This window comes from Maylandia zebra, linkage group LG7 (genome assembly GCF_041146795.1).
Source record: "Maylandia zebra isolate NMK-2024a linkage group LG7, Mzebra_GT3a, whole genome shotgun sequence".
In the NCBI taxonomy this organism is placed as follows: domain Eukaryota; kingdom Metazoa; phylum Chordata; class Actinopteri; order Cichliformes; family Cichlidae; genus Maylandia; species Maylandia zebra.
Window position 1 is genome coordinate 18,457,520 of NC_135173.1, and position 27,356 is coordinate 18,484,875.

At 41.3% G+C, this 27,356-nt stretch overlaps 1 protein-coding gene across 21 annotated transcripts in view; it reads left to right on the forward strand.

The window, feature by feature from the left end:
* LOC101476481 (neuronal cell adhesion molecule) overlaps window positions 1-27,356 on the forward strand; it is a 77,613-nt gene that overhangs the window by 13,258 nt on the left and 36,999 nt on the right. For 16 of the 21 annotated variants that reach the window (XM_076885983.1, XM_076885968.1, XM_076885982.1 and 13 more), the window contains exon 2: window positions 16,871-16,938. The exons of 2 other annotated variants lie outside the window; for them this stretch is intronic. The gene's annotated coding sequence lies outside the window, so the exon portion shown is untranslated. Of the gene's footprint in view, window positions 1-12,385; window positions 12,501-16,870; window positions 16,939-17,234; window positions 17,255-27,356 lie in introns of those variants that run through there. 3 more of the 21 variants (XM_076885970.1, XM_076885974.1, XM_076885975.1) reach the window with 3 other exon arrangements.

Genomic DNA, 27,356 nt, shown 5'->3' on the forward strand with positions numbered 1-27,356 from the left:
GCACTGTGGGAAATACCTGCAGTGGTTGCAGCTGGCTGAGTGTTAAGATGAACTCACTCGCACATTCCTGCTGTTTATAGTTAATTTTGAGCAGCATTCTGGATCAAGTTAATGCATGCATTGCAATAAGTTTGCAGAGAGATTTCTGGTTCACATAGGAAGGTGTTTTGAATGTTTTGCTTCTTGTGGGTATTATGAGGTTAGTATTGCAGAGTTTTAGCAAATACTCAACAATTTACTGTGACATTTAGTCCTGAATAGTCTAATAACCCCAGTAATGCTTTTAGTGCCTTATTTTTTATAGAAGTCTAGACTTGCAGAAGGCTTCAGTTTGTTAAACCTGCAAAACCTGCTGTAGACTTTCTAATAACATCCTCGTTTTCAGTGTATGTGTGTTGTGTTTTCTTTAATTGCTATTGAGCAAATTTTGGCTTTTTAAAACACTTGTCTATCTTGATAATTGCACACATTAAACCTGATAAACATCAGTATACTGGCATTGGCGTTGTGGGCATGTTTGGGCATGCTGATTGGCGTTTAGCTCAGAGCATCACTGTGCACAGAGCTGCACAGTGTCGTGGTCCCCCTGAGCATCTTTTCTAAAGAGTATATCCATTTAATAAACTGTTTTAAAGACATTGTTGTTCAATGGGATGCAGACACAGGCAAATATGCACCATTAATCAACAGACAACATGCCAGTTTAGCTCCAGACAACTCCAGAATATCTTTGATTTTCTTATTTTTTGTGTTTATACACCAGTTTGCATGTAATCATTAGTTATTATTAATTTCTAGGTCAAAGGCGTGTCTTTTGTCCTGTCTCCCTCCCCTGACCCCCAAGCTCAACAGATGGCTGCCCCTCCCTGAACTGGAGGTTTCTTTCAGTTAAAAGGGAGTTTTTCCTTCCCACTGTCGCCAAAGTGCTTGCCAATAGGGGGTCTGATTGTATGCCATCAACACTTACACAAATACAAGAAAACAGCCATTGCATAGCTGTCCACTGCAGTGACCACTATGTGTGAAAGGGTTAGAGTTGTACTTTATTTAAAAATTGCATCCTACTTCATTTTATGTGCTATAAAGCAGTTGTTTACCAGTTTATTTTTCCACCCCAGGAAGAGACTTGGTGTGAGTAAGTAAGGGAAGAGCACTTTTAAGTGTGTTGTCAACACTTTCACATTTTTTGAATCGGAAAAATTGCCATCTATTCACCTAAAACGCATTCCATCACTTTTTCTTCTTATGCTGCTGTCTGTGCTGTCATCTAAGTTATTTTAGCGGGGAGCATCTGTCCCATTTTGTTGTATCATTTCCCTGAAGAGTACACGGCATCTTGTCACAACCGGAGGAATGTTAGTTTTCCTTATCAAGAATGAAGCCGAGGGAACGCAGACCACAGAGACTAACCCATATACAGCGGAGGCTGTGTAAAATCCCTCCAGTTGCGAATAACTGAGCATGTCGCACAGATACCAGAGAAACCGTATCACTGATCAAACGCGGGCCTGTAAAATACAAAGCTTGTCTCCAGCAAATCAAGTGACGGCGTTTTTTTTTGTCTTATGCTCGGAGCCAGTGTCTCTGACATTGTGCATTCAGGCAGAGCTTGTCTTTTAGCTTCGTTGTGTCACTAATTTATTCATTTAAGCGGTTGCAGCCATATTCAAAGACAATGGCGCACAAGCTGTGAGTTGAATTAACCTCAATAATTATGCAGTTCTGAGGAAATAAAAGCCCAATTGTTAGATACTCCTCAAGATTCCTGCCCCCTTCTGTGCTTAACATCCAACTGAATAGATTAATAACCCCCAGAAAAATCCAACCTTTCCCTTTAAAGTGTCCTCTCGGATCAACAGGACAGTGCACTTTCACATTTGTTTTCGTGGTATTTGCATCGCATCCTCCAAGGTCAAGCTTTCTGTTTATGTTTGCACTACTGATGATTTTCATATTAAGCCTAATGGAAGCATCTATCCACTGTGAATGCATTTGCAAGGGATCCATTTTCTCAAAACACCATACAGGAATGCACTTTTAAGTGATTCCAATAAAAGCATGGTTCAAAGTGCTAATGGCACATGTGATCAATACGCAAGCTTTTTTACGGCATTTGAATCCATCAGATGTACACATCAATCCAAAGGCCATTTGGGTTGCAACAATAAGTTTATGAATATTCTATTGTGTATCGCATTACTTTGATTTATTCCTTCTAAAGGAGCTCATACTGTTAAAACAGCGCATTATAATCCTGTAGCTTTAAGTCGATGTGAGGCCAAACATTTGGCTAGCACAACAAGCATTGAAATACATTTCATTGAAGTGGATTTATAAGAAAAAGAAATACATCAGTTTATAGAAAACATCAGCCCTCCAGGGTTTACACGCTAAACAAAAAATCTGTCTGCACTTGGCGCAGATGAGTGCTAACAAATTTCTTCTTTCTGCTAAAAACCTTAAGTCAGTAGATCATTTCAAAGTTTTGATATATAATTAGTCTTTTATCTGAAAAGTGCCTGGCGTGTGTTTCTCACAGCTCCTCAAATTTGAGAATTTGAATAATCTCTGTCTGATCTAAATTTCAGTACATTTAGTGCTGCGCAGTCTGCAATCTGGGAACATGAACCTGGGCCTTGAGAAGCTGGGATCGTCTTCCCTGTGTTCAGGCTGTTATAACACCTGGCCAGGGCTGGCAACAATAGAGACGTTGTGAAGTGTTGGCTGGATGTGAAAAACATCAGACAAACACAACAATAACAGAAGCCCATTTGCATCCTCCACTCCGCTGCTAAAGTAAGGGCAGCCAAGATTCTGGCTAATGCATAAGACGTTGTTGGAGATGAAAGTCTCACTGTGACAGTGTTCCTTGTGCTCAGCCTGCTTCAGATGAGATGCGGTGATGGATCTTGAGAATAGCAAGCCCGAGGATGTGGTTTTTAGTCATGCATTTCTAAGAATAGAAACACCAAAAAAAAAAAGCTCTCGTGCTTGGTTTAAAAACTGAGGTAATTTGTGCTTTAATGATTCAGGATCAGTGGCTGTGATATGTGTTATCCTCTAACTACATGGTCATTGCCACATTCAAACACAGTTTTGGTACTGCAGGTTTTGGCCAGTACCTTCTCTCTAGACGGCCTGCATTCAGTGTGCTTGCATGTGTGCGTTTGGGTGTGTTTGGGGATATATGTGAGGGTGAATTATTGATGCAGTGTAAATCCAATCTGTCTCGTGGCAGGTGTGCTGCGTTCTGTTTGCTCTGTGTGTGTCTCTGTGTGTGTGTTTATGTGTGTGAGACATTGTCAGAAAGGAGGAAGGAGCTGTGCTGCAATTAAAAGGCAGCACAGTCTGCAGTCCTGCCCACACAGATACAGCTGTAGGCATAGAGGCTATAGGCTCAGTGTACCTTGCATCCACGCATGACCACTAGAGTGTTCACGAACATGGAAAACACAGTCCTTCTCACTCTCCCTCCTCCCTCCACTCCTTTTCTCGATCTGTTGAGCGGTACAGTTTGCTTTTTTTTCCCTTCTTTGCTTCCCCTGCCACCCTTCCTTCTCTCACCCTCTGTCTCCTGTGCTCTTTCTACTCTTTTCTCTCTCACACATAAACTTTACAGTGTGCCACACTTGAGCTGCAGCAGTCTGTTATTGTGCAGCATGCACAAGCTGCTAAGAGTCGAGTGGTGATATCATCCCATTGTCCCTGTGCTGTCACCTGCACCAAAGAGCATGGAGGCGAAAGAGAAAAAAACAAAGATGAGAGGAAAAGAGAAGTGGATGTAGGAGAAAGGTGGAGAAGGAATGAGATTAGAGTGCGAGAGAGGGATGGAAACATCCTGATAGGCATGGAGGGCTGCTTTGTCTTCCTCCACTGGGGCCAGTTAGGGAACACCAACCGCTGCAAAGACGTGTTTTTCAGGGCAAACAGAGACGGCCAGGCTTTGAGTACACAAATATTGGTTTGGATATGTATTTACCTCAGATATTTGTAGAAGCAAGACAGGGAAGAGAAGGTTGAAGGAAGAGAATGTTGATTATTTTTTCCTATAATTTAAAAACAAAAAAAGTCTCCTAAATTTTGTCCCAGGCTTATAAATTGTTGCAGTAACTTTGCTATTAAAGATGTGAGGATCCTGGTACCTGACACAACAGAAATAAACTGATACTATCAGACACAGGAATATTATTGATGAGTATGACAATTAAAATGCGAATACTAATAGTCACGTTCCTATATAGGATTTTAAAAGTTTCCCAGCTTTACAGAAAGAAAAACTCTTATTGCAGACTGATTAGACTGTTCTAGCAATACTCCATTAGATTTAGCAGTATGTGAAGGTTGTTGGAAACTGCCCGTCAAGACTGCAGCCTTTTTGTCTCTGCCCCCTGCTGCTGTGGCCGCCTGCTCTTGCCTCCTTTCCAAGCTCACCAACAATGAGTCTATTAACAGCCCAAGGCAATGCTTTTAATGTGAAATGTACAGGAAGTGTTATGATTTAATCACCAGAACAAAACATTTTGGATAATCTCCCTCTCTCGCCAAGATCTGGATTTGGAGTTTGTTACAACTTTCACGTCTGTAAATCAGCGGCTCAAGTTACAGATGTCTTACCTGAAATGGTGGATACTGTCTTTAGCAGTAAAGAGGAAAAGGCAGAGGAATGATTAACATGAAATTACAAGTGAAAACAGCCAAGGCAATACAGAGGTAATTTCACCATCCCCTCAGTGTTTTCCTTGACCTTTAGTTATGTTTACCAGCCATTAGCCCAGTGGTAACACACACTGTGCACACGACAGGGGATTCATGTTTTCATTGACATAGTCACACATACAAAAACAAACATTTGTGGATTCAACCCACTATATTTGAGGTGTAATTTGGAAGGGATACATGTAGGCTTCAATATCCAAAAAACTCTCTTTTCAAAATAAAATTAAAATACCTGTATTTTCACAGTAAGGTTAGGTTACAAAAACTCCAACACGTTTCAGTCCATGGACACACCGAATCCTTCTACATATGGTGTTCAACCAGTAACAAGCTTCCACCTAACCCAGTAAGTGTGAGTGCAATATTCCACTACTAAAGCTCCACCAATAGGAGAAGTCATATATCAGCATCAAGCCCAGCCTTACACCCAAATTCAGTTCAGATCAGACAAGAACAAGAACACATGAAGGAGAACACATAACAACATCAAACATAGGTGACACAAAATGCATCTTTAAAGGCACATAGTGGTTATAAGAAAGAAGTAAAATGTGTAGAATGTGTGGAATCGTGTTGGAATCTCAGGTATGAATAGCCAGCACCTCTGCACCTTTGCGGTCCTTTGCACATCTGCACCTTTCATTTGTCTGTTCTCCTAACAGACACATCTGTCTCCCTCCCTTTACATTTTTTATCTCAGCAGCAATATCATGTGTGCGTGCACGTCTCTGTGTGTGTGTGTGTGTGTGTGTGTGTGTGTGTGTGTGTGTGTGTGTGTGTGTGTGTGTGTGTGTGTGTGTGTGTGTGTGTGTGTGTGTGTGTGTGGCAGCCTCAGTCTGTTGTAGACAGCCTGATTATACCCTTCAGCACAGTCTCCTTCACCGCTCCACTCATGACGACTGATGTCACTGACACTCCCCCCCATCCATCTTTTTTTCTCTCAGGAGTTTTTGCATTAAAGACTGAGCAGAAACTTTCATTTCCTTGTTTCTGGTCTTGAGCCACTGCACGTGATATAGACTTTATATTAGGGCGTCACTCGGAAGCTGGTAATTTCACCTCTCTGCTTATGGAAAAGAGAGGTAGAGAGCAGGGCTAGACTTGTTTTCCCTGGATTTGGCTTTTCCGTCTGCTCTCAGTCCAAGTGTGTAGTTGTTTGTTTGAGGGGAAGCTTTGATTGTGCTCAGAGAAAGCAAAGACTGTCTGAACTTTATCTCCTCATTCATTGCAGCCTCCTATACCGGCTGTGTGTTTTTTGCTTTAGAATTCTTAGTATGTTACATTTGATATGTAACATGAACCTATTTAAACTGAAATAATAGCTGTGTTTGTTGACATCCCTGACTGCTTCTGTATAGTCTTGAGAGATTGCGGTTGCGTTGAGGAGACAGGTGGTATGAGAGCTGGAAAGAGGGCTCAGATGAGGATGAAGATGAAGAAGGGAGCAAACTCTCCTTTGTCTTGCTGCTGCCACAAACATGCACTTCAAAGATTCCTTCTGGAGACACTCAGGCAGCAAAGTTAAGTGAAATTCCTTTAGCTGCTCGTAAAGTAATAGGTTAATGCTTAATGCACAGCTTTAAATTAAACTTCCGTCCATTCATCCGTCTCTAGCTGGTGTGCAATGCATCAGAGGGGCAGGTTGTTTGTGCTTATGGTCACAGAGTTGCCAACGGTAATGAACAGCCGGGATGACGCGCCCCGTGCAGCATCGATCGCACACTCTCACAGACGGTGGATGGAAATTGGTCCTGGTGGGGAAGCAAAGGAGGTGCACACATGCCTGCGCCTTCTGTGGACACATATGGACGCGGGGATCAGTGCACATGCACATACTGAGAGAGAGAGTGAGGGTGAGTGTGTGTGTGTGTTGGGGAGTGGGTGTATTGACATCTATGGATGCTTACTGCTCACTGGGCCGAAGATGATCTTCTTATGGGTGACAGTATGGAGCATATAGAGGGGGAGATCTGCTTGGGGGGCTTTTCTGTGTTGGTGCAGAAAAACTCTTGGATGTCTGCCACCTCCCCTCATGTCCTCAGCTGGTGCTCTCTGCAGTTGGAGACAAGCCCCATGCACACACCATATCAGACCTGGCTGCAGCACTTCCTCTCTTGCTTCATTATCACATGGATGGTTGCCATATTGCTATATACTGTATGGCTATGGTTGGCAAGTCAGTCAAAGTCTTTGGCTTGAACATGGTGAGCTAACAATAGCCACAGGAGCAGGAATTTCTGTTTTAGTGGCTGAAAAAGCAGTTAAGGTGTTCCACATCCTCAAAGCTAAATCTTAGTGCTGGGATTATTATTGCAGTGTCAGTTGTTATTCATTTAATTTCTAATGCGATTGCACTCACCAAGTCGAGTGTTGAAATCGGGAAACACAATAACATCGCTTTAAAAACGCTCACATGATCAGAATGATTGCAGACTATTACAGTTTGGCCATATTATCTGGACTGCTTGAGAGTTAACCCTGTCAGGCTCAAATTAAGTTTTTTGTTGCTTATGCACAACCAAGTCCTGCAGTGGTACTTCTGAGTAAAAAAAACTCATAAAATATGTATGTGGGGTAATCAGGTTGTTAGTTTTTAACTGTTGCAAATCGGCAACGCCTGCCTCGAGAGGGTTAAAACTGAAAATAAGCACTGCGGAAATATCCATATAATCCTTTATTGCAGAGGAAAGTTGAGCAACTTAACAAACAAGAAGGTAGAAAGGCTGTACAAACAAACATAAAGATGCCTCTGACAATATTACAGGTAAGTCAGCAAGTACATTGTTTGTATTGACAGTTGTAAGTTTGTACTTCTTCTGAGGCCTGTGATGTTGATTGTGTGGGATTACCGGGTCCTAATGGAAAATTGTGGTTTATTACACCATAGGTTTTGTTTTTCTGACCCTTTTGTGCTGCCTGTTATTATAACACGGGAATCCCCAAAGAGCTAGAATCAAATGCCTTTGTATATGAACAATAAGACCATCAGACAGGTTGTACAAGTCCATGTTAGCCTTGTTATTTGGGAGAGAAAAGAAGTGGACAATAAAACCCACAAAGTCTTTGTTGTTGTTGTGTTCACTCACAGCTGTTCTGAGTAATGAGGGAACTTTAGTGACCTTACAGATGTACTAACTGTACGGTTTAAGTTCTAATTAGTAAGCTCCTCTAATCTAAGCTGTTTAAAACTGGTATGATTGTCTTATTGTTGTTTCTTTTGCTCCATATTATTGCTCAGTAGATTGCTATGATTCATATCATTGATGGTACCATTCCATATTTCTTCCCACTACAACAGATTCCATGCAAACAGAAAGTTTTGGTAAAATCACAAACTGTATATCAAAGATGTTAGCCACTGTCACATCAGCCACAGTTTAGTGAGGTCCTGTTGTGAAACTCTGAGACAAACCTTTGAGAACATCCTGCAACATGCCTTTGTTTTGAAACAACAATTTTTGTTTTGCCCCACCTGATGAGCCAGGTGGGGCAAAGGTAGCAAGTTAGGGCCATCCTACAGCTTATCTTGCTTTATCCTTCTTGTGGACACTGTAAGTTATATAATAAGCACATTGATAAGCTGTTAAATTACCATTTCACAGCATCAAGCCATCAAGAAAAAATATACTCAAGTCATAAATGAAGTGAAACAAACCTTTTACACACACAATTTTGCTTATTTTGTCAGTCTCCCCCTGCTGGCCATTAGAAGGACTGCAGAAACCAAATTAAAAGTAAGCACACACTTTATATGAAAAGAAATCTTTAATCTTTAAAGTAATTTATTTGCCTTCATTTAGAAATTGTTTCAAAAGGTTAGACCATAGCAATATTGGCCTTTCTGCCCTTTTTTATGACTGACTTTTTACAACGTTGATCTTAAACTGTTAGTACAGTGTTATTATAACTACTACAATATGTGCTCTATATTGAAGTAAAATTAAACAGAATTGTCCCCGAACAATTTAGAGCAGCGGTCCCCAACCCCCGGGCCTCGGACCGGTCCGTGAGTCGTTTGGTACCGGCTCAGTTGAGGCTCAGGTGTGAAATGTATGTTTTTCAGGATTTTTATCGGTTTTCAGCGTTATTTTGTTATCGTTTTTATCGTTTACTCTGTTTTCCTGGGTCTTTTCACGTGTGTTATGAGTAAATCTTCTTTTTTTCGGTACCGGTACTAGTTTTATTTTGTTGTATTTATCCGCGACACCTTAAAGGCCGGTCCGTGAAAATATTGTCGGGCATAAACCGGTCCGTGGCGCAAAAAAGGTTGGGGACCGCTGATTTAGAGTACATAAATTGAACTGATGTTATAAACAGTTAGTAGCACGAAGGAAATAAAGAGACGCTGCTGCTCTGGCTTTTGTTAAGTTGAACTATTGTGTATTTTGAATTGTGTCAGGGTCTTTGAGTAGAAAAAAAGAAATACGATACAGAGCACTACAGGTCCTTAACCTCAGGGATGGCCTCTGTGTGGTAAATCTCTCCCTTTCTACACACGCTTTGTTTTTTTTTGTTTATTGTTTTTTACTGTGCTCTCTCTGCCTCTCTCTCCCTCCGTCCTTTTCTTTTCCCCACCATCATCCTCCCTGTTGTCTTTGAGCATGTTAACACTCCAGCCCTGTCAGTGAGCCTCATGGCACCATGGAAACCAGTCACACCATTCTCTGCTGGTGTGTTCCTGTGCGCGTGCGTGGCCGTGTGTGTTTGTGCGCCGATAGGCGGGATCGGGGTCTTGTTTAGGTTTTTGTTTTTTTTTTTTAAAAAGCTGAGGAGAGGTCGCGGCCGTCCCTAGGGCCGTCTTTCTGTAATTCATGTAAATTCCCTTAAGACGCCGGCAGCTTTGTTTTCCTCATTGTTGCAGCTGAATCCGATGCCTCTGTCATCAGCGCGGCTTGTTGTGAAATGCTTTCTGTTTCCCCGTGAAATTCCTACACCTTCATTTAGCTCCTTTGATACTTTACCAGTTACCCCACGTTATCTCGTGATAGTCTTGGTACATGATACCTCAGACACCTGATCTCCTCGGTGTTATTGTGTCCTAATGAGTTCAGGCAGAGTTAACAAGACTAAATTTGATGCAGGCATGGACGAGGACGGTTCTGCAGTGTCCTGTCAGACCATTTTCATGCTTTTATTGCTTTATACAAAGCACATTTAAACAGTTTAATAACTGAAATTTGACCTGAAAACAAGACATAAAACATTACTGTGCGATATACTTGGGCAAACAAGTGTGGGAATGATGTATTAGGAGCAAACTTTAGAAGGCTAAATCATCCATGCTTGTCTTTTCTTTCTGTTTCTGACAGGCAATGAAGTATTTCAAGTGTCCCCCGCCCGCCCGCCCAGCCTCGATAGCCTTGTGAACCCAGCCTCTTATTCTCTCTCCAGGCCAATCATATTTCACTCCCATTCACATTTCTGAATAGGAAGCTCAAAAGAGTCCCCGCCAGAGACAAATGAATTTATGAGTGTGCACAAACAGTCACATGCACACTGTGCGCAGCTCCGGTTACGAGGGCCAGGTCTAGACGGCAACATGAAAGTTTTTTTATTTATTTATTTTTCTGTTAAAAGTTTCTATTGAAATATGCAGTTGCCATTGAAATATCGTTCTTCTATTGGTGTCTTGACAAAGACCGGGGAGGGCGCCGGTCCTATCTCAGTGTGAGACTGAAAGAGCAAATGGGCCGGCAGGGATCGCCCAGTGTCTCTGCACTACGGAGTCAGTGTGCAGAAATAATGCCCATTAGACTTGGTCAATCACGCCCCTCGCTCAGTGAAATATGGCCCTTTCACTCATTTCATACCACAATACGTACACCTCACTGCTATCCATCATCTCCCTGAAAGACGTCCGCTACAATGAATGCTTTTATTTATGATACATTTTTTTGTTTAAGTTAATGGCTTCTCATGCAGAGACGGTAGATGCTGAGAAAGCTCAACGCGCTGAGTTATGTTTACACAAAAGGACGACCGAAGCTGTTCATTAGCAGATTAAGCTGGAATTGCAGTGCAAAAGTTTCGAGCCTCCCGACCACCAGTGACACTCTGATGGTCTGTGGGCTGATGTTTTCATCATTGTGAGTGGGTGGACGTTATGTACTCACAGCGATTTGCAACAATGACCATGTTGTGAAGCCATTCAGCTTTTCCCACTGGAGCAGACAGATGTCATATGCCATGGAGTATTATGAAGTGGGTATTCCCAAAAGCGCAACCAGTGAATGGAGACCCTCTCTTTTTTTATGCAAGCATTTGAACAATGAAAAAATACTTCAGTAAAAGTGAAGAAGAACTATTAACAATGTATAGTAATTAATAATAGCTTAAAGATGAAATATCTACAAGTGCAATCCCTCTTTGAACAAATGTGATTGGTCAATAGACCTTAAGCTATGAACGGAAACCAAAAATGTGATAAACATTGTGCCAATGGTGTCAAAACTCATGTCCTTTGCCTACAAGTTCTGCATATTAATTTCCTGATATCTGTCTTTAGAGAGATATGTTCCATTGTACCATGTCCACTTACTGTATGCCTATTTTTAAGCTATTATACATCTGTGTGCATGTATGGAAGTGTGCCTTTTGGAATTAATGTGTGATGCTGTTTTCTGACAATTACAAGTCACAGATCAACAAAAACTGTGAACGGCTAGTTTAATCTCTTGTAAATGTTTTGCACTTTTAAAATCATAATTCGAATAGTTACTTGCAACAAAAAAAAAAACAATTTTAAAAATTACTCTGTGGAGCAAATGTAAGCATAAAGACATAAAAACTCTGGAGTAAATATGTGTGCTTTTTGAATACCAGGGTTGAGGTCCTTGTTCAGCCGGAGCGAGAATCCTCTTTGATGCAGATAAAGTTACATTTTCAGTGCTTTTGTAGCGAGGGGGTGTTATTTAAGGCTGGGCCCAGAGAAAAGTGACTCTTTCAAACCATTGTTACCCTCTGCAACCATAGCTAACGGACGTCAAAAGACTTTTCACATCTATTCTCTTAAAATGGGTTGCAATAATGCTGGCGAGGAGTCGGCAATAAATAAGCTTCCTCTCACTGTGTCAGCTAGATTAGATTGCATGGGGACATCTGTTGACTGTAGGTGAGTACTTTCTCTGGTGTCTAACTGTATGGGAAAGGAAGTCCTTCGGATGTGCCTTGAGGCTTTTTACTCTTTTTTTCTTTTCTTACGTTGCTGTTCAGCCTCCACCCTCTATTGAACGCCTCGAAGGCCGCATTGATTCGAGCACAATCAGTGCAGCTGACAATTATTTTACTGTAGACTGGGTGCAGTTTGATTTAACATGCAATTATAGTGCCACTGTTGCTTTTATGCTCTGCCAGATTCATATAGCAGGATGTTGCGCTTCTGTCATTGCCTCATTTCGCAGACTGTTACGTCTTATAAAAACAAATAACTTTAAAAATATTTCATGTTCTTGCATAAAATACTAGAAATTGCCACCCAGTAACTATGTGGATTCTGCGAGCAGTTCATGTGATACCAGGAAATGTTTAACCTCTATTGTAGAGACACAAAAGGTTGTTTTAATCCCACTGTGAGAGGGGAGGGAGGGTCAGGGGAGGTTTTTGTTTTTTGGAGGAGGGGTTTTGGGTGTGCGAGGGAACCAACCCCTCTCTCTTTGCTGTCAGTCAGTTACAGCAGACACGTCGAGAAGTAAACAACCACCGGGATTATGACAGTTGAACTGGCTTCATGCAATGAATGCACAAACTGAGGCGACTTATCCTTACTGACACACACGGAGATAAAGGTGATGTATCAGCTTTGTGGTTAAATGGCATTTAGGGGCACAGTGTCTCTGTTTTGCTCTGTAAGATCTGCATAAGTCATCTTCTTAAGTTTTGAATGTTTTTGGGAGAACTGATGAAATGTCCTGGATGATTAAACCGCTTCAGCAATTATTTGATTTTAAAAAAGGAACCATTATTATTATTGTTGGGTTCAGTTCGTTGGTAATATTAATTATTAATCAGGACAAATATCAAATAATTGCTGCTTTAAACTTCTCAGTGATGACTGTGTGTTGGTCTTCTCTCTTTTATACGATTTAAAATTAAGTATTTGGGGGGTTTGAACTATTAATCAGCCAAGAAATTACATTTGATGGTGTTGCTTTTTGCTTTTTAGAGCTCATGCTGGTTGTTTTATCACATGTTGGTGTTGATTGACAATTATTTTTGAAAATTAGAACTACAAACACATATTAAATTGACAGAATTGTTCAGTGTTTTCACCCTTTTTTTAAGCAAAATATTATCTTTTAAAGTTTTTGTGATAGTAAATTGAATATCTTTGGGTTTTTAACTTGACTGGGCAGCAAAAGGCTTCTGAAGATTATTTAGACAAAACGAACGACGGTCAGTTTCTTCACCACATTACCAAATGAATATAAACTAACTAGTTGATACAGAAAGTAGTCATCAGTTGCATGAGTCTGAAAATGTTCACTAAAACATTTTGAGACTTGGTTTCGTCGTGTACTTGTAGCCTGTCACTCTTTGAAGCTGTGGGTGTTTTCCTTGTGGTAAAACCTACAGACTGGTTTTGCAGCTCAGGTTTGATATTAACACGTTCATAGAGATTTTGCACCTTTCCAGCGCTTGCACAATCAACAAATCCTCTTCATTTTGTTGAGCCTGCTTGCTTTAAAATGTAATTTAAACAAAAAAAAAAAAACCCAGAACCTTTCTATCTGCAAGCCATGTCCTCTAATTTAAATTCAATATTTCTTCCCTCTTTGGCAGTAATGACACTTCATCGGGAGAACGGTATCATCTATAGCCACACTGCCTCTCATTAGGCGATAGTCTAAAATTAAACCAACAGGCTTCCGTGCCAACGCTGAGCCCCCTTCCCCTGTTTATGGACACAGGAGCACACGCACAAACGTACAGCTAAGAACAACACAGCCTGGAAGAGAAAGCCAACCAGACCCTCATTAGAAGAATGACACTGTGCTAATTAGCATTTCTACAGTGAGCCATGCTTGTTTCGCCTGTTGACATTTCACCGGACATGCCGAATATGCAGTATATGCGTCTCTGCTCTATTTTGCATGAGATGACAAATGAAAAACAATGTCCTTAGAAGCAGGTATTCAGCGGTGTACTAACAATGCCGTCTTTGCTTTGTGACATCAATTAATGTCCATTAATTAACAACCAGAGTTTAGTCAGCGTGTTCTGTTTATAGAATACAAAGTCTTACACATTTAGATAGCTCAAAAAAGATGTGAACACCATCTCAAGATTACTTATTTTTGATGCATTTTAATAAATTTACTTTTGGCCTCTTTGAAGCGCCATAAGATATACATACTGTTTGCTTATTATGAGTGTGTAAAGCTGAAATTATTAGCAATCTGTTATTTCTTGCACATTGTTCAAATACGGATTAACATGATATATTTGGTTTTGATCTGCTTGATGACTCTATTTCACACAGATATCTGCTCTCTTTGTAGCTCTGGTTTGGTCTCCACCGACTCCTGATGACAATATCAGTATATCTCTATCTATTCCTAACTGCTAAATGCTTCACAGTGTTAAGCAGCTATCCTAAAACTTTGTTTGTGGGTTGTTGATTTGGCAGGGTGTGTGCAGTTTGCTGGTACGCTGTTAACAAAAGGATATAACCCAGACAATAAGCAGAATGAGCACCGATGTGTTCATTATTATTTTGGGCCGTCTTTTTCCACAAAGCATCAGTGTTATTGTGAGTTTTAGAAGATTCAGATGTTTGCTTTGTTTGGCAGGTCTCATGGCACGAGAGTGCTCCCTAAGGTTTTGAGGGTACTTGCTGTGAGGTGCTTTGTAGTCCTGCTCGCTGCCCAAACTCAGCATCCCGTCTCAAGCTATTTTCAGTTTCGGTCCTCGGTCCTCTTTCTTATCACCATGGCAGCTGAGCTGGACGAGAGCGCTGCACGACTCTGTAGTGTCTAAGGGCAGAGGTGGGGTGGTGAGACGGCTGACTCGATTACATAGTGGGAGGTTTCTTTTGATGGGATCAGAAGGCAGCCCTTTCAAACAGGATGTGGAAAGGTCACTTTGTTGCTTTGTTTTATTCTAAAAAGTCGCGGCTGTAATCAGCTGTTTGATCCTGCAAACCCACAGAGAAGAAGAAAACTGTAAAATCGGTTGCACATTCACCAAAAGCAAAAGGTGAAGAAGGCAGCAGCTGAACTGTAGCGCTGCTCTCAGGTACAGAGTCAGCTCAGGTGTCAGCATTATTACAGTGTGATGCTGTGAGAGAATAGTATGCGTGTCAGTGTTTTTTAAAATCTGGGTCAGAAACCTTTAAATTCAGGGCTGTTGGATGATCAGATTTTCTGTTGTAATATTCTGTAAGAAGTAATGAAGTGACTGTGCGAGCTGGTAAGGCTTTTGAAACGTCGAGCTGTGCGGAAGGTTGCGGTAAATAATGCAGGTTTTGGGGGAACATGGCTAGAAAACAATTCATATGATTGTAAACAAGCGTGCAGCACAGGGTGCACACATTTAAATTTTGGTTAGTGGGGTTAAAGAGCGATATTGAGACAAAACATATGCCATTTGTGTTAAGCAGAATTAATGTCAAATAACTGTTGACAGTTGTGAAAAGCAGTGTTCGTATTTAGCCAAGTGGAAACGGCTGCTTCTCTCAGTGGGACTTCGAGTCATACGAAGAGCAGGAGACTGAAGTCGATAAGCCTTTGCTCGAAGTAAATTGGATCTGCTTCTTCAATCATTCTGCAATCGATTCCGTTAGGTGTGTCCGTGTTGACTGTGACACAGTTTAAGGAAAAGAGAAGACAGATTTTGCTACAGCACCAATCGCAACAGAAGCTGGATAAACCGAACAGAAGTTATTAGAAAAATGAGAGAGAAATGACAAGGTCAGCATAGGTTAGGACAGAAAATCAAAGCCTTTTCCAGCCTCTGACCCAATGTAAAGTTCATATTTTTATAGCAGGAGAGTCATGAGAGAAGTAATTCAGTGTGAAACATTGACTGGGTTTGAAGATTTATGTCAAAATATATATTTATTTAATTTCAAATCTGTCAAGACACATCTGTATATTATCTCCCAGGTCCATGTGCGGGATCTTTAGTTTAGGTCATGATAGGAGGAAGAAGATGAATGGAGAGAGCCTTCTTGGCCACGTGATAAGTCCAGTGTGTTTCCTACTTTACATCCTATGACAGCTGAGATAGGCCGTGACCCTAATTTAGATAGGAAAGTTAGGAAAATGTATGGTTGGAGGATGAAGGCATGATGATCACATTTGACTCGATTTGTTGTCCCACAAATTCCCCAAGCTGTCATGTGAAACCTTTTTCTTTTCTTATTGATTTTTAAAAATATAGTTAAGTGTGCGTTAAGGCAAACATTTCTATTTTTTATCAAGTGTGAGATAATAAGACAGGAAGGCTGAAAGTGGAGGCTGTGTGAGGAAAAGGTGATATAACCAAAAAGGAGATGAGGTCAGAGGAAAGAGGGCACGAGCAGAAGATAGGTGAGGACGACAGGCGTAGAAGAAGAGGAAGAGCAAGTATAGAGAATACACACAGAGTTAAGATGGGATAAGAGAAGAGGAGCTGAAGGAGATGAAACAAGACAAGACGAGAGATGAAGGGAGGAGATGTCTCTCCTCCAGCTCTTAGCCACGGGCCTCAGCTTGGATTGCACACTGTTGCCTCTCAAAGTCTCTGGTTTACACAGCTTGACTGTTTAGGTGCTTTTTACCTCCAAAACTTTACAGTTGGAAGCGTTTTAAGTGCATTTCCAGCCAGTCGACACACCCATGCATGATTACATATATTTAAAAAGAGAAGTGGTCTTTTTTCATAAGAGATTGATCTGAAAGAGAGAATTATCTCTCTCTATCTAAATATCCTGGTCTAATCTGTGCTGTGACGGAGCATTAGACATGCACTACGAAAAAGAAGTGTTTTTAGCAGAGTATAAAAAAAAAAAGCACAGATTAGTGAAGCCATTCTGAAATCAAACAGATGTTGGGAAAAGCCGTTTAGGAAAGACTAGATGTTCCTTTCAAGCTGGTTTAAAATGCTGGTTGTTTCAGAGAGAAGTCTACATGGTGTGCGCTAAATTTGTTATTCCCTGCTGTCCCTTTTTAACCAGACTGAATTCAGCCAGACAGCGGGCGAAGCAGGCCAGGGAGGAGGAGAGAGGGGATTTGGGCTTCTCTGGTAAGTCAGAAACTCCACGGATATCAAAACTTTTCCAAAACAGTGTGAACTTCCGGCCTTTTCGCAATCAAACGTTCTCGTTCTTCTCAGAGCCATTTCCCCTCCCACTGGATGTGAACACACACAGATGTCAGTCTGTTGCCTTTCCTGGCAAATGTCCCCAGTCTAAATATCTTCGTCTATGATGCTGCCAGAATGTGAATTTATTAACATTAACACTCCCTAACCAACTCCCCAATCTTTCCACAGCTACACGTCTTTCTCTTTCACTCTTTGTAGCGGTGCCTACTCTTTTGTTCTAGCTGAAAGGTAGAAGGTCAGCACTTGTTTGATTTCCATTTCTCCAGTGGCAAAGTGTGTTTTTTGTGTGTGTGTGTGTGTGTGTGTGTGTGTGTGTGTGTGTGTGTGTGTGTGTGTGTGTGTGTGTGTGTGTGTGTGTGTGTGTGTGTGCCCACAATCATTTTGGCAGTGAGGTTGGGCAGCCAATAAAAACAAAACACTGTTGTCTGCTTTATGCCTATGGTTGTCACGGTAGCACACCCTCTCATCCTCGCCCACTGCTGTGAAAGTGGGCGTCAATACTTAAAAATCACAAAATAGCACTCAGTGCCTAAATTGCGCCTGCTGCCTTATTGACACATAATGTGTTATAATGGAAATTGCAGAGGTAGAAAAGTTCCCTAATGGCAGCAGTAAAGTAGCTCTCTTGAGTGTGAGGTCTCTGGATGCATTAGAGTCCAGAGAATTGGCTCTCCGCTAGCACAGTGGTTTTTAAGTGACCCTCCGTAACCTTTGGCTCATCCCCTCATTCTGCCCTGCTGAAAGTGTGCCTGTGATTCAGCAGGGAGTTGATCTAATGCACTGTGAGCTGAGGTGACACGGTGTGATGTGTGTCCACCGCCCAGTGGAGTGTGAAGGAAGGATCCCACCTCGCCCTTGCAGCACGCCGTGCCAAGCGGGGAGGCTGGGAGTTAAGGGACTCTGACAGTTTGGAGCTCATCTGCCTCAGCTGTTGGTGCTATGGTTCTTTTACTTTTGCCATTGGGGGGCGAGGGGGCTCCCCCTCTCTTCCAGTTTATCCATTTATGTTCCTGTTTGAATCTCTCTCTTTGCCTCGACTTTTCTCTCTGTCTGTGTCTGAATTTGTAATTCTTTCTGCTTCATGCTCAGCAATCAGTTATTGTGTTGTGAATGTGTGCTGCAAGCCAGAGAGGATGAGTGTACACTTTTCAATGGCCGCGTCATAGAGGGCAACACCGAGGAGTAGCAGTTTGAAGCACAGTGAGGCGTGAAGTGTGTATTGTGAAGAAACAGCTTTTAGGTCCCAGGCTTTCAATAGAGGCTAGAGAGGTTTCTGTTTACCTCCATGCTGCTGTCTTTCACCGCTTTCAATCACGTGTCCAATCAGAGCGTGTTGTATTAATGTTTTTTTGATAACAAATAGAGGTGAGTAGGAAACAGATCAAAGATCAGAGCTGTGCATCTATCTATCCATCTGTCTGTCTGAATTCAATTCAATTTTATTTATATAGCGCTAAATCACAACATAAGTCGCCTCAATGCGCTTCATAGATACAGAGAAAAACCCAACAATCATATGACCCCCTATGAGCAAGCACTTTGGCAACAGTGGGAAGGAAAAACTCCCTTTTAACAGGAAGAAACCTCCGGCAGAACCAGGCTCAGGGAGGGGTGACCATCTGCTGCGACCTGTTGGGGTGAGAGAAGGAAGACAGGATAAACGACATGCTGTGGAAGAGAGACAGAGGTTAATAACAGATATGATTCAATGCAGAGAAGTCTATTAACACATAGTGAGTGAGAAAGGTGACTGGAAAGGAAAAACTCAATGCATCATGGGAATCCCCGGCAGCCTATGTCTATTACAGCATAACTAAGGGAGGATTCAGGGTCACCTGGTCCAGCCCTAACTATATGCTTTAGCAAAAAGGAAAGTTTTAAGCCTAATCTTAAAAGTAGAGATAGTGTCTGTCTCCCGAATCCAAACTGGAAGCTGGTTCCACAGAAGAGGGGCCTGAAAACTGAAGGCTCTCCCTCCCATTCTACTTTTAAATACTCTAGGAACAACAAGTAGGCCTGCAGAGCGAGAGCGAAGTGCTCTAATAGGGTGATATGGTACTACAAGGTCATTAAGATAAGATGGGGCCTGATTATTTAAGACCTTGTATGTGAGGAGCAGGATTTTGAATTCAATTCTGGATTTAACAGGAAGCCAATGAAAGGAAGCCAAAACAGGAGAAATATGCTCTCTCTTTCTAGTCCCTGTCAGTACTCTTGCTGCAGCATTTTGGATCAGCTGAAGGCTTTTCAGTGAGTTTTTTGGACATCCTGATAATAATGAATTGCAGTAGTCCAGCCTGGAAGTAATAAATCCATGAACTAGTTTTTCAGCGTCACTCTGAGACAGGATATTTCTAATTTTAGAGATGTTGCGCAAATGGAAGAACGCAGTCTTACATATTTGTTTAATATGTGCATTGAAGGACATGTCCTGGTCAAAAATAACTCCAAGGTTCCTCACAGCGTTACTGGAGGCCAAGGTAATGTCATCCAGAGTAAGAGTCTGCTTAGATACCATATTTCTAAGATTTTCAGGGCCGAGTACAATAACCTCAGTTTTATCTGAATTAAGAAGCAGAAAGTTGGCAGAAAGGCCATCCAGGTCTTTATGTCTTTAAGACATTCCTGCAGTTTAACTAATTGGTGTGTGTTATCTGGCTTCATGGACAGATAGAGCTGGGTGTCATCTGCATAGCAGTGAAAATGTATGCTATGTCTTCTAATGATACATGCTTCCCTACCTAAGGGAAGCATGTATAATGTAAACAGAATTGGTCCTAGCACCGAACCCTGTGGAACTCCATAATTAACCTCAGTGTGTGAAGAGGACTCTCCATTTACATGCACAAATTGGAGTCTATTAGATAGATATGATACAAACCACTGCAGTGCAGTACCTGTAATACCTACAGCATGTTCTAATCGCTCTAATAGGATATTATGGTCAACAGTATCGAACGCTGCACTGAGGTCTAGCAGGACAAGCACAGAGATGAGTCCACTGTCAGAGGCCATAAGAAGATCATTTGTAACCTTCACTAAAGCTGTTTCTGTGCTGTGATGAGCTCTGAAACCTGACTGAAACTCTTCAAATAAACCATTCCTCTGCAGATGATCTGTTAGCTGTTTGACAACCACTCTTTCAAGGATTTTTGATATGAAAGGAAGGTTGGAGATTGGCCTATAATTAGCTAAGACTGCTGGGTCTAGAGATGGCTTTTTGAGTAAAGGTTTAACTACAGCTAGCTTGAAGGCCTGTAGTACATAGCCGATCATTAGAGATAGGTTGATCATATTTAAGATCGAAGAATTAATTAATGGCAGGACTTCTTTGAGCAGTTTTATAGGAATGGGGTCTAAAAGACACGTTGATGGTTTGGAGGAAGTAATTATTGAAATTAACTCAGAAAGATCAATTAGAGAAAAAGAGTCAAATTAGAATGAAGGGTAAATTTAACCGGGAAAGAATAAGATAAAATATATAAATTAAAGTTGAAAATAAAATAACTGTACAACAAAATACACAATATAGAACTATATCTAACTTAACATCAATGGTACTAAGAGTAGCTGTAGATAATATTACATCTGTGGGATGATTGTTGGTAATTTTTTCTCTAATGATAAAAATTTTATTTGTGAAGAAGTTCATGAAGTCATTACTAGTTAACGTTAAAGGGATTGTTGGCTCAAAAGAGCTCTGACTTTTTGTCAGCCTGGCTACAGTGCTGAAGAGAAACCTGGGGTTGTTCTGTTCTGACTGAGCAAGTATAGTAAACTGAGTGCATTCCTAAAATGTAAAATAAAATAGTAATTATAATAAGAAGAAACACAACCATAGGATTTTATGGCCATAGCTTTGATTTTTCCAAATGTCTGACCTTGCTACAACTGATTACGTGTTTCACTTGCTAAAGGCACAAAATTTCCTAAAACAAGCAACAAGTGCAGATGGCTGCAGCGCAGGGCTGGCAGAGCAAAGGGAAGAAAGGCGCCAACAATCCACTAGTGTCTGTGGGTCATAGCCAGTTATTTTCTGCAGCCAAAGATTGAAGGATTTATTTATTTTTAAAAAATGGTTTAAAATATCTTGATTCTGCTCTTTGGTTTTACCTAAAACTGAAACTGCATATTACGCATTCCCTTCGGTTGCCAGGTTTTATTTACCCAAACTTCATTTTCATTTTATTTTACATTGCTAGCTAGGGAGCTGGCTGGTGTTTTTTTTGTACTTGTGCAGTCCATCTATTTTTACTTGTGATATTACTACATTGCTGAATCTCAAAAAACAGTGGGCGAGGTGAGTGCAGTTTTGTTCAGAATGACTGGAGGGTTTTCAGTAACCTTTGATTCTTGGCATTCTTCCTCTCCCCTAATTTTGTGTCATGTCTCCTCTGCCCACAATCAAAGAGTTAGAAAGTGACCCTGCAAAACAGAAAGGGCAAAGTTGCAAAAAAGGTTGTATGAACCCAGACTTTGCTTTTTTTGCCCAGTGATACTTTGGATAGAAGGAGTGTATGTGTGTATTTTATATATGTATATTTATTCCCCACTCGCGCTGTGGACATTCCTTGTCCTTCAAGCTCAGGTCCTCTACCGGAGGCCTGAGAGTTTGAGGGTCCTGTGGAGTATCTTTGCTGTTTTTAGGACTGCCTTCTTCTGGACAGATATCTCAGATGTCGTTCCTGGGATCTGGGAGCCGTTCCCCCAATTTAGGAGATAGTGGGAACACTACTGGTCTTCAGAAGAGAGGCTTGGGGGTTTGAATCCCAACCAGTTTATGCATCCATACTCAGGGTAGGCCCACATGCTCCCTAAGCCTACTTTGGAATGTGAGTGAGAGACACATAATTGGAGAATTATCCTGTTACAAAAGTCAAAAATTCAGGTGACTCAGGTGGTATTTACACTTTCATTTATAAACTCATGTGGAGTAAAATAGAGCAACTTTGTGATTGGATGACAAAAAGAAAGAAGATAAAGAGAGATTTTTTTTATTCATGGATATTTGCTGAGCAATGACTGTAATTTTGAATGTGGAGTTGACGCACAATCCTCGGATCGCGATGTGAATGGCTTCACTGGAAAAAGGTTTTCTCTAAAACTACATATGTGTGTCAGCATCTCTGAATTTATATGTGACTGTTCAGACTGAGGTCACGTTCAAAAAATAAGATGTGTCTGATTGAAGGCCGCAGATGAGCATCAGTTTGAAAATTGAACAAATCAGACTCAGTGGGATTTGCCGTGGCTGCGTGTTATGAAAAGAATAGATGCGAGAGATTAGTGCTATTTTAGCCTGCAGTGGTAACACGGCCTAATTAGAGCGAACATAGTTCCTGTTGTTTTTCAGGTTCACTGCAGAACCAAAAAAAGCCTAAAAGTTGCATTGAAAAGGCTGAACACCGAACACTAATTTCAGTTTTAGAATTTCCCAGCTCAGTGTAACTGAACAGTTTGCTGTGAGTAGAACAGCAGTTTTCTTGCATGTGGTTAGAAAGCAGTGATATTACTCAGCGGCAGCTCAGAGATCAGACACACTGCGGATAAGTAGCGGGATACACGCTTTCGCAGAGGGCCTCTGGGCTGCTCCCAGCGCACACTGTTTCAGATGAATGCATCAAGACGTTTCTCCGGTGTCTCTTCATTATACGCCTGACAATTCTCTTACGGTTCTCTGTGTCAACACTTATGTCTGTGCGTGTAATGTCTCCTGTTTGTGGGAAAGAAGCTGCGTATAGACGCATTGTTTTAGTGTCTCTACTCTAATAGATGAAGGAGAAAAAATGAGATGTCTCATGTCTATTATGATGATTTACTTTTAAGAGTACTTGTACTTCAGCATTTTCTCATTAGATATAACCTTAACTTCATGACCACTTTTATGCAGAAATCATAGTGTATAAGTGTATGACATATACATGTAATCCAAAGATTTACTGTAAGGTTTTCTGCTTTTTTCCCAGTGAGACTGGTTTTGTGAGAAGCAGACACAAACAGGGAGATACCCAGAGACCCAGCTAGTTTTGGGAAGCACATGAAAAAATAAGCAGATGAATAGATGGGCACAAAGACAGTGAGGGCCAGAAAGAGGCTGGTGAGGCCCTTCATGGGGGACTTCTGCTTGTCTTTGCCGTCTTCCAGGGCAGTGGAAAAAGTTGGCTTCATGCACAGCTGCTTCACAAACAGCTCAGCAGAGAGCCTGGAGAATCTGCTCTGTGTCTGGTGTTGCATCTCCATCTTTATTTTCCCTGATTGCACTCTCCTCTCACCTGCACAGCCTTGCCCCAGGCCTCGCTCCACCTTCGCTGCTCTTCCTGTCTGTCCAATTATCGGGGAATCAAAAGTTGTGTATTTCACACAGTTATGTGCTAGGCCTGTTTCTTGGAGCCAGCCAAGCTAGCTGATCCTCCCTTTCTCCCAGTCTTTATGCTTTGTTAAGCTAATTGACTGCTGGCTTCGCTTCATATTTAGAGCACGGACACAGGGTTTATGCCAGTTGCAAGCCCATCGGCATGCTGGGCCTGAGTTTGGCGTTCCGCTTTTATAGATGCAACAACAACTTGAAGTGAAGATCTAAGGTTATATGATTTTATAACTTAATACCATCAAACTTCAGTTCAGTTGATACATGTGTTCTTTTGCAATGCCACTCTTACTCACAAAGCCATCAATGCTCAGATACTCAGGCAGACTATTCGTCTGGCTTAAGAAGGAGCATTTTTCAAAAGGAAGGCCCTAATTCACTTTACCATTATTTTTGCCAGAGAAGGATCAGGCTCCGGCCCATCAAGGTTTCAAATCCTTTGTTGGTGCTGCGTGATTAGTGATTTTTGTATACATTTTTTTTCAGTGCGAAATGTCTAGGATAGAATTTCAATGTGGCTTCAGGACTGAGAAGACGAGAAGACTGTCCTTATACTGTCGAAACTGGTGGGATCTATCAGTGTTGGAATAGCCTCTGAGAAACCGAACGATTTATGTGCCTGCTAGCTGTGGGTCCTGGTTCAAGGCCGAGCCTATCTGCTCATCACTACAAACAGCGTGCTCCCTGGGTGTCGTGCTGGAATACAAATGCTTGAATTTAGATGTGACCCCTGGCTCACCTGCATCTCAGCCAATTCTAATGAGAAATCTCTGTCTGCGTACCTGCTGTGAGAGGGAGAGTAAAGGAATGAGTGCGTATGAAACATAGAGGCACACTGAAATAGCAAGCGATTCAGACTTTTATTTATGGCTGTATATTGGAATACTTTTTGCTGTTACTATTTTGACTGTATTCATTTTAAATGAGCACATTAATAGGCGTTGCTATAAACACGGAGTAAATAATAACCCCAAAATATTAGCATACCTAAACAGAGACATGGATTTTATTAGGCATAGGACAACATTATTTTAGTTTGTGGTGCTTTTTTAACATGTTGGTCCCAAATGTTCAATAGGTTCTTCAAAATAGGTTAGCTAGTGACTCAGAAGGCTATTAATCATTTTTATACTCGTTGCAGTTTCAGTGACCTCTTTTGATGGGAGCATTGCCCCTCCCAGCAGGAAAGAAATATTTCTTCATGCGATAAAATCAATTGCTCAGAATGAGCAGATGCATTTGCAGCTCTGTTGTACTACAGGTCAAGGCTACGGGTTTTGCCTTTAATTGTTTTACATATGTGATAAGCATGGATGCCCATGTCAGCTATATTTACTTGGTGAAGTGGTATAATGTCAATGCATTAATGTTGTCCGGTAAAACACCAGCTATTCAACTGAGACATCTATAGAAAACATGTGGAAACTTTTAAATCAAGCCTGAGATGGACATTGAAAAACACAATTTTCTGGTTGCAGATAGTTGAGGTTTACATTGTATCGTTGACACATCACAAAATTCTGTCGCGCTGAGTACTGAAAACCATCATCTTCACTTGAAATAGTTTGTGAATCACATTAAATATTCTGTAATTTTATCCTACACTTTATTCAGCCGTGTTTGGCTGTGGCTGCTTGTGTAATCACACCATTTAATGCTGAATAACTTTACCTTCATTAGCTGAGGATGAAAATGAATATGCAAAGAATATTTTCTTGTGTTTATGTACTGAGAAAAGTATTTTTTTTAGAGAAACCCCCCCAGAAATTGCTATAATAACTCAACTTATGAATAACTGTGTTTGAAGTGCACTGTTTAATGTAAATGCGACGACCAGTAAAATCCTCTTATTCATTTTTCGTGTGTTGACAGAGGAGGTGGGTGAGGTGTTTCCTGTGGAGATACTGTACTGTATCATTATGTGTTAGGTTGGTAATTCATTATTCTGTCATGTTAAACACCCCCCCCCCGGAAAAAACTGAAACACCTCTGGGTGCAAGTGACGCACGCTTTGTCCTACAGCGATGTTTGACCTCACTGCCTCATCCTTTTTCCTCTACCTGTACTGACTGATAGATGCGGCCAGATAAACGCCACAGGCTCCACCAAAGCCTCACACAGCCATTATCCAACTCTCAGCAGACACTTCTCATGCATTAGCGACCGGTCTCATCCTGTCAAAGGCAGACGCAGGACAGAGACTGTTAGCGGAAGCTTGCGGACTGTTAGTGTTAAATGGGAGCAGTGTTTCCTCCGGAATCACCGGTTGACAAATGAGGGCTGATGGAGCAGTTCTTGTCGGAGGCCATTATTTTTGATGGGACCAGATGATCTGTAAGGATGGAGCACTGTTTGTCTGAGCTGCGGCGCCTTCTGGGCAAAATATCAGACCTACTCGAAACCACTCAGACTCTTCAAATGATGGATGTAAAAGGGAAAATTGCTAAGCTGTAACACCAAGAATTTTTTTGTTGAGTCTCTGGCGTATTGTTACGACTCAGCATCAGCCGCACATCCAAGGAAAGTTGTGAAGAACATAAAGAGACTCCCTTTATGAGAAGGCTAAGTCTTTCATTATTGTCATTAATACTCATTAGCTAACGTTTCAGTCATCCAGACCCATGAGAGAGATAGAAGCATGTTCACACTAAGCCTTGGTAAGGCACCAAGAGTCCTGATCAGTCACTCAACCTCCAGGGGTTTTATTTTCATTGTATTCTTTAATCTTCAAACTCACTCTTTAATTTTATCAAATCCAATGCTTCAGTTAAAATTAGGTCATTCAATTACATACTGACAAAAAAATAGTTCCATCAGCTTAAGGGAGATGTTATCGCTCTCCCTGTTATTTCACTTTTGGTAAAATAAAACATACACAAGTTCTCGGCCTCAGAGCTTAATTAGATCAAATTCCATCTGAAATCCTTGGATGGGAAATTCAGACTGAAAATTCCCAGCATCTCTGCCTTCATTTCAAAGAAATGTTGGAGGAGTTTGCACAGGGATATCTTTGATGAATTGTTCACTTCCCCTGGAGGCGAGTTTAGCATATGAAAACCTGACTACAGAAACAGAGTGCCCATACATTTTGCCAAAGTAAGCAAAGCTCATTCAGACTCGACCCAAAGTGAATGTTTGGCTCAGCGTTGCAGACACACTGCTGTCACATTAAGCAGCACTTCTATATGCGCTGCGGTGTATTTTGGTGAATAATGTGAGTTGTGTGGGTTGGTTAATGGTTCTGTTTTTTGTTTTTCACTGAGTGTAAATAAGAGGAAAAAGTATATGACTGGGAAAGTGAGTTAACTCATAATTATTCTGCCTTCTGACAGCTAGAGAACCAAATTTTTGTATTCATTTTAATGTTCAAGTCCCCCCCCCCCCCCCCCCCCTCTGTCTTGAACAATGTTTGGTAGAGTATTAAAGAAAGACTGCAACTAAAAATAGTAATGAGTGAAAACGGAAACAGTTGAAAGTTTAATAGCAAAAGTAAAATAAAGTAACCAGAAAGATGATTACAGAACTCCATGTAACGACTAAGTACACCCCATGATTCAGTCAGGATTCAGGTGGCAGGACCTTCAGCAGCAATAATATGAAGTAATCCATTTTCGTAAGACTTTATCAGTGTCTCAAATTATTGTGGAAGAATATTGGCCTACTCTTCTTTCTTTGTGCACAGGTCTCTGAAATGCCACCACAGCATTTCAGTCAGTTTGAGGTCTGGATTTTTCAGTGAAGCTTTTTCTGTTGTAGATGCGCTGCTGAGCTTGGGATCATTGCCCTGTTGCATGACCCAGTTTGGGCCAAGCTTTAGCTGTCACAGCTGGCCTCGTGTTTAACTCTAAAAACTTTGGTGCACAGAAGAGTTCATAAGCAGTGACTCCAAGGTGCAGAGGCCCTGTGATTGTACCCGTCCAGTTGTATGAGATGTTTGTGCTAATATGCTCTGTTTTCTTTTTGCCATTGT